We start from the raw sequence: 6,390 nt of genomic DNA, 5'->3' as shown, positions 1-6,390 counted from the left end.
ATACTGTACCACCAACACCACCACATATATTATATGACTATTTAATACTGTACCACCACTACATGTATTATATCAACACTATCTAGTACTCTACCACCACCACATGTATTTTATCAACACTATCTAATACTCTACCACCACCACATGTATTATATCAACACTATATAGTACTCTACCACCACTACAGTATTATATCATCACTATCTAATACTGTACCACCACCACATGTATAATATCAACACTATCTAATACTGTACCACCACCACATGTATTATATCATCACTATCTAATACAACACCACCACCACCACCACCACATGTATTATATCATCACTATCTAATACTGTACCACCACCACATGTATTATATCAACACTATCTAATACTGTACCTCTACCACGTGTACAAATATCATCACTTCCTAATACTGTACCACCATCACATGTATTATATCATCACTATCTAATACTGTACCACCACCACCACATGTATTATATCATCACTATCTAATACTGTACCACCACCACCACATGTATTATATCATCACTATCTAATACTGTACCACCACCACATGTATTATATCATCACTTCCTAATTCCGTACCACCACCACATGTATTATATCATAACTATCTAATACTGTACCACCACCACATGTATAATATCAACACTATCTAATACTGTACCACCAACACCACCACATATATTATATGACTATTTAATACTGTACCACCTCCACATGTATTATATCATCACTATCTAATACTGTACCACCATCACATGTATTATATCACCACTATCTAATACTGTACCACCACCACATGTATTATATCATCACTATCTAATACTATACCACCACCACCACCAAATGTATTATATCATCACTACCTAATACTGTACCACCACCACATGTATTATATCATCAAATCAAATCAAATTTATTTATATAGCCCTTCGTATATCAGCTGAAATCTCAAACTGCTGTACAGAAACCCAGCCTAAAACCCCAAACAGCAACCAATGCATGTGAAAGAGGCACGGTGGCTAGGAAAAACTCCCTAGGAAAAACTCCCTAGAAAGGCCAAAAACCTAGGAAGAAACCTAGAGAGGAACCAGGCTATGAGGGGTGGCCAGTCCTCTTCTGGCTGTGCCGGGTGGATATTATAACAGAACATGGTCAAGTTGTTAAAATGTTCATAAATGACCAGCATGGTCAAATAATAATAATCATTGTAGTTGTCGAGGGTGCAACAAGCACGTTATTGGCAGTGACAAGGAGTGACAAGGAGTTGAATGTTAGCTAAACTTTGGCAGTGACAAGGAGTGACAAGGAGTGGAATGTTAGCTAAACTTTGGCAGTGACAAGGAGTGACAAGGAGTGGAATCTTAGCTAAACTTTGGCAATGACAAGGAGTGACAAGGAGTTGAATGTTAGCTAAACTTTGGCAGTGACAAGGAGTGACAAGGAGTTGAATGTTAGCTAAACTTTGGCAGTGACAAGGAGTGACAAGGAGTGGAATGTTAGCTAAACTTTGGCAGTGACAAGGAGTGACAAGGAGTGGAATGTTAGCTAAACTTTGGCAGTGACAAGGAGTGACAAGGAGTGGAATGTTAGCTAAACTTTGGCAGTGACAAGGGAGTGACAAGGAGTGGAATGTTAGCTAAACTTTGGCAGTGACAAGGAGTGACAAGGAGTGGAATGTTAGCTAAACTTTGGCAGTGACAAGAGGTGACAAGGAGTGGAATGTTAGCTAAACTTTGGCAGTGACAAGGAGTGACAAGCAGTTGAATGTTAGCTAAACTTTGGCAGTGACAAGGAGTGACAAGGAGTGGAATGTTAGCTAAACTTTGGCAATGACAAGGAGTGACAAGGAGTTGAATGTTAGCTAAACTTTGGCAGTGACAAGGAGTGACAAGGAGTGGAATGTTAGCTAAACTTTGGCAATGACAAGGAGTGACAAGGAGTTGAATGTTAGCTAAACTTTGGCAGTGACAATGAGTGACAAGGAGTTGAATGTTAGCTAAACTTTGGCAGTGACAAGGAGTGACAAGGAGTGGAATGTTAGCTAAACTTTGGCAGTGACAAGGAGTTACAAGGAGTTGAATGTTAGCTAAACTTTGACAGTGACAAGGAGTGACAAGGAGTTGAATGTTAGCTAAACTTTGGCAGTGACAAGGAGTGACAAGCAGTGGAATGTTAGCTAAACTTTGGCAGTGACAAGGAGTTACAAGGAGTGGAATGTTAGCTAAACTTTGGCAGTGACAAGGAGTGACAAGGAGTGGAATGTTACCTAAACTTTGGCAGTGACAAGGAGTTACAAGGAGTGGAATGTTACCTAAACTTTGGCAGTGACAAGGAGTTACAAGGAGTGGAATGTTACCTAAACTTTGGCAGTGACAAGGAGTTACAAGGAGTGGAATGTTAGCTAAACTTTGGCAGGGACAAGGAGTGACAAGGAGTGGAATGTTAGCTAAACTTTGGCAGTGACAAGGAGTGACAAGGAGTGGAATGTTAGCTAAACTTTGGCAGTGACAAGGAGTTACAAGGAGTGGAATGTTAGCTAAACTTTGGCAGTGACAAGGAGTGACAAGGAGTTGAATGTTAGCTAAACTTTGGCAGTGACAAGGAGTGACAAGGAGTGGAATGTTAGCTAAACTTTGGCAATGACAAGGAGTGACAAGGAGTTGAATGTTAGCTAAACTTTGGCAGTGACAAGGAGTGACAAGGAGTGGAATGTTAGCTAAACTTTGGCAATGACAAGGAGTGACAAGGAGTTGAATGTTAGCTAAACTTTGGCAGTGACAAGGAGTGACAAGGAGTGGAATGTTAGCTAAACTTTGGCAGTGACAAGGAGTGACAAGGAGTGGAATGTTAGCTAAACTTTGGCAGTGACAAGGAGTTACAAGGAGTGGAATGTTAGCTAAACTTTGGCAGTGACAAGGAGTTACAAGGAGTGGAATGTTAGCTAAACTTTGGCAGTGACAAGGAGTGACAAGGAGTGGAATGTTAGCTAAACTTTGGTCATGACAAGGAGTGACAAGGAGTTGAATGTTAGCTAAACTTTGGCAGTGACAAGGAGTGACAAGGAGTGGAATGTTAGCTAAACTTTGGCAGTGACAAGGAGTTACAAGGAGTGGAATGTTAGCTAAACTTTGGCAGTGACAAGGAGTTACAAGGAGTGGAATGTTACCTAAACTTTGGCAGTGACAAGGAGTTACAAGGAGTGGAATGTTACCTAAACGTTGGCAGTGACAAGGAGTGATAAGGAGTGGAATGTTACCTAAACTTTGGCAGTGACAAGGAGTTACACGGATTGGAATGTTAGCTAAACTTTGGCAGTGACAAGGAGTGACAAGGAGTGGAATGTTAGCTAAACTTTGGCAGTGACAAGGAGTGACAAGGAGTGGAATGTTAGCTAAACTTTGGCAGTGACAAGGAGTGACAAGGAGTGGAATGTTAGCTAAACTTTGGCAGTGACAAGGAGTGACAAGGAGTGGAATGTTAGCTAAACTTTGGCAGTGACAAGGAGGTACAAGGAGTGGAATGTTAGCTAAACTTTGGCAGTGACAAGGAGTGACAAGGAGTTGAATGTTAGCTAAACTTTGGCAGTGACAAGGAGTGACAAGGAGTTGAATGTTAGCTAAACTTTGGCAGTGACAAGGAGTGACAAGGAGTGGAATGTTAGCTAAACTTTGGCAATGACAAGGAGTGACAAGGAGTTGAATGTTAGCTAAACTTTGGCAGTGACAAGGAGTGACAAGGAGTTGAATGCTAGCTAAACTTAGGCAGTGACAAGGAGTGACAAGGAGTGGAATGTTAGCTAAACTTTGGCAGTGACAAGAAGTTACAAGGAGTTGAATGTTAGCTAAACTTTGGCAGTGACAAGGAGTGACAAGGAGTTGAATGTTAGCTAAACTTTGGCAGTGACAAGGAGTTACAAGGAGTGGAATGTTAGCTAAACTTTGGCAGTGACAAGGAGTGACAAGGAGTGGAATGTTAGCTAAACTTTGGCAGTGACAAGGAGTTACAAGGAGTGGAATGTTACCTAAACTTTGGCAGTGACAAGGAGTTACAAGGAGTGGAATGTTAGCTAAACTTTGGCAGTGACAAGGAGTGACAAGGAGTGGAATGTTAGCTAAACTTTGGCAGTGACAAGGAGTGACAAGGAGTGGAATGTTAGCTAAACTTTGGCAGTGACAAGGAGTTACAAGGAGTGGAATGTTAGCTAAACTTTGGCAGTGACAAGGAGTGACAAGGAGTTGAATGTTAGCTAAACTTTGGCAGTGACAAGGAGTGACAAGGAGTGGAATGTTAGCTAAACTTTGGCAATGACAAGGAGTGACAAGGAGTTGAATGTTAGCTAAACTTTGGCAGTGACAAGGAGTGACAAGGAGTGGAATGTTAGCTAAACTTTGGCAATGACAAGGAGTGACAAGGAGTTGAATGTTAGCTAAACTTTGGCAGTGACAAGGAGTGACAAGGAGTTGAATGTTAGCTAAACTTTGGCAGTGACAAGGAGTGACAAGGAGTGGAATGTTAGCTAAACTTTGGCAGTGACAAGGAGTTACAAGGAGTTGAATGTTAGCTAAACTTTGGCAGTGACAAGGAGTGACAAGGAGTTGAATTTTAGCTAAACTTTGGCAGTGACAAGGAGTTACAAGGAGTGGAATGTTAGCTAAACTTTGGCAGTGACAAGGAGTGACAAGGAGTGGAATGTTAGCTAAACTTTGGCAGTGACAAGGAGTTACAAGGAGTGGAATGTTAGCTAAACTTTGGCAGTGACAAGGAGTGACAAGGAGTGGAATGTTAGCTAAACTTTGGCAGTGACAAGGAGTGACAAGGAGTGGAATGTTAGCTAAACTTTGGCAGTGACAAGGAGTTACAAGGAGTGGAATGTTAGCTAAACTTTGGCAGTGACAAGGAGTGACAAGGAGTTGAATGTTAGCTAAACTTTGGCAGTGACAAGGAGTGACAAGGAGTGGAATGTTAGCTAAACTTTGGCAATGACAAGGAGTGACAAGGAGTTGAATGTTAGCTAAACTTTGGCAGTGACAAGGAGTGACAAGGAGTGGAATGTTAGCTAAACTTTGGCAATGACAAGGAGTGACAAGGAGTTGAATGTTAGCTAAACTTTGGCAGTGACAAGGAGTGACAAGGAGTTGAATGTTAGCTAAACTTTGGCAGTGACAAGGAGTGACAAGGAGTGGAATGTTAGCTAAACTTTGGCAGTGACAAGGAGTTACAAGGAGTTGAATGTTAGCTAAACTTTGGCAGTGACAAGGAGTGACAAGGAGTTGAATGTTAGCTAAACTTTGGCAGTGACAAGGAGTTACAAGGAGTGGAATGTTAGCTAAACTTTGGCAGTGACAAGGAGTGACAAGGAGTGGAATGTTAGCTAAACTTTGGCAGTGACAAGGAGTTACAAGGAGTGGAATGTTACCTAAACTTTGGCAGTGACAAGGAGTTACAAGGAGTGGAATGTTACCTAAACTTTGGCAGTGACAAGGAGTTACAAGGAGTGGAATGTTAGCTAAACTTTGGCAGTGACAAGAAGTGACAAGGAGTGGAATGTTAGCTAAACTTTGGCAGTGACAAGGAGTGACAAGGAGTGGAATGTTAGCTAAACTTTGGCAGTGACAAGGAGTTACAAGGAGTGGAATGTTAGCTAAACTTTGGCAGTGACAAGGAGTGACAAGGAGTTGAATGTTAGCTAAACTTTGGCAGTGACAAGGAGTGACAAGGAGTGGAATGTTAGCTAAACTTTGGCAATGACAAGGAGTGACAAGGAGTTGAATGTTAGCTAAACTTTGGCAGTGACAAGGAGTGACAAGGAGTTGAATGTTAGCTAAACTTTGGCAGTGACAAGGAGTGACAAGGAGTTGAATGTTAGCTAAACTTTGGCAGTGACAAGGAGTGACAAGGAGTGGAATGTTAGCTAAACTTTGGCAGTGACAAGGAGTTACAAGGAGTGGAATGTTAGCTAAACTTTGGCTGTGACAAGGAGTGACAAGGAGTTGAATGTTAGCTAAACTTTGGCAGTGACAAGGAGTGACAAGGAGTGGAATGTTAGCTAAACTTTGGCAGTGACAAGGAGTGACAAGGAGTGGAATGTTAGCTAAACTTTGGCAGTGACAAGGAGTGACAACGAGTGGAATGTTAGCTAAAGAGACTGGTACCCAGGCAATCTACGGTAAGAGTCTGACTGAAAGTAAACGCCTCACTACCATTTCTCTCTTCCTTCTCCAAATGAAGTACTGCACCCTTCCAAACTTCTCAATTTCTGATTCGTCATCACTATTTGCACATATGCCACTCCAATAGGAGGAAGGTCAGCTCTGCATACTTGTTGTCTGAACACACAGTCCATCTGGGTGTGCTTTGAATGCTGTCCT

This window comes from Salmo trutta, chromosome 29, assembly GCF_901001165.1.
Source record: "Salmo trutta chromosome 29, fSalTru1.1, whole genome shotgun sequence".
Classification (NCBI taxonomy): domain Eukaryota; kingdom Metazoa; phylum Chordata; class Actinopteri; order Salmoniformes; family Salmonidae; genus Salmo; species Salmo trutta.
Note: the sequence above shows the minus strand (reverse complement) of the source record.